Below are 2,057 nucleotides of genomic sequence, written 5' to 3' on the forward strand. Positions count from 1 at the left end.
ACCTGGAACCTGCTGAATGGAGGGTGCAAAAAGAGCTGTAACATACCTTCCTGCTCGCAGAGCTACTGGAGTGAATAAACCACTTGACACCACATGCCCCCATTCACTGAGCTGCAGGTGGCAGAACCGAACAATCTGTGACACTTCCTGGGGGCTCAGACCTTGGGACTTCCCAACCAAAAGCTGTAACACCCTTTGGGGGCTCTACGGTTGCTGGCATCTCTGAGTTTTTGGGTACCACCACATCTCCCTTGTCCAGACACCAGCACCCAAGGCAGAAGCTGGTCACTGCACACCCTAACCAGCCACAAGCTGGGCACAGAGCCACAGCAGGCATGGGATCTGGGCCAGTAGCACGAGCAGAGCACAGTCTGCCGGGCAGAGTGGGTGAAGTGAGCCCAGCAGGCCCATGTGAAGCCAGAGCAGAGGAACTGCTGACTGTGGAGATTTTTGGCTGGCAAAGTGGCACCAAAATAATCCTGTGTCAAAGCGATTAAGAAAATGGGAGAGATATGTAATCAGGGGGAAAGATTAGGAAGAAAATTAATGTACAACACATGCTGATTTTAAGTTTGAGAAATCCAGAGTATATTGTAAGGCAAAAAAGAAGGAAATGCTGTAAATACTTGAAGGCCCCTTTTGTGATGGCTAAACACTATCAGAAGACAGTCTGGTGGCAAATTCATGAAATAAGTCAATTGCACAAATAATAGTAAACTTATGGCCTCTATACTGGCACCACACGTCATTACAAAAAGGGGCATGGGTCCATAGCATCCCACGGAAGCAAATATAGGAACGTGAAGTAGAAAAACCAAGCCTGGTCTCTGAGCCAACTGTTATTCTTTATTTCAAAGATGATTTTATGGGCTTTAAATTTTAAAATAATAATTGTCATAAAGCTCTCAAATGTGGCTTTCGTGTTTCCAAAAGAAACAAAAAAGAGAGCCTTCCAGAGTGAACTGGCTCTGTTGGTGGCATTTCTGATGCCTAATGGCTACAAACGGCAGTGGGGGGTGGGAGAACACAGAAAAAAATAGTCCCAGAGGGAAGTAGGCAATGGGTCATACCTAAGGGCCTGGGATTCTTTCCTGCACACAAAATGTGAAGTATTTCAGTCCCATGCATGCTGAAGAACATTTTTTCATTGTTTTCATACAGATTAGATTTATGTGACCTTCTGCAGCAATGAGTAAAACATGCAGATCCGATTTCAATAAATAATTAAGGTTACACATTACTTTTCCTGTTTAGGTTTCACCAGCACAGTGCCTCATGATGAAAAGCATAAGCAGAGGTTATAAATGAGGCAAACATAGGCTGTGGGCTGAACCAGAGAACCCGAACGACCTTCAACATCCGCAGGGAGGATCTAGAATCAGGGAGTGTGGTCAGTTTTTGAAATTTCAGTATATGCTTTTCACTCTCATATTCAGAGAGCTAGAGAGGGCAAGGAACTGAGAAGAATCGATATGACTTCTTCCCAGTCCAACCATGAGGGTCAGTGGTAGGGATAGAGAATGGGTGGTTGACAGAGGGCGACAAGGGGGATGCCCAGTGTCTCAGTGAACGCATTGCATTGCCTTATTAAATTATGTGTGAGACCAGGTACAGTGGCCCAAACCTGCAATCCCAGCACTTTGGGAGGCCGAGGTGGGAGGATTGCTTGAGGCCAGAAATTTGAGAACAGCCTGGACAATACAGGGAGACCCTGTCTCTTAAAAGAAAATGAATAAAATTAAATTATGTGTGAGTTTGTGAGTTTTCTGTTGCTGCGCAACAAATTACCACAAACTTAGAGGCTTAAATCAACACTCCTTCATTAGAGCACAATTCTGCAGGTTAGAAGTCTAGCACAGAGTGACTGGGTTCTCTTCTTAGAACCTTAGAAGGTTGAAATTAAGAAGTTGGCTGAGTTATGTCCCTTGCTAGAAGCTCTGGGGGAAGAATCAGTTTCCAGGCTCATACGGGACGGTTGGTCAAGTTCAAGTCCTTGCAGCTGTAGAACTCACATCCTCATTTCCTTGCTGATGGTCAGTTGCGGGCCACTCTTAGCC

This window comes from Macaca thibetana, chromosome 5 (genome assembly GCF_024542745.1).
Source record: "Macaca thibetana thibetana isolate TM-01 chromosome 5, ASM2454274v1, whole genome shotgun sequence".
NCBI lineage: Eukaryota > Metazoa > Chordata > Mammalia > Primates > Cercopithecidae > Macaca > Macaca thibetana.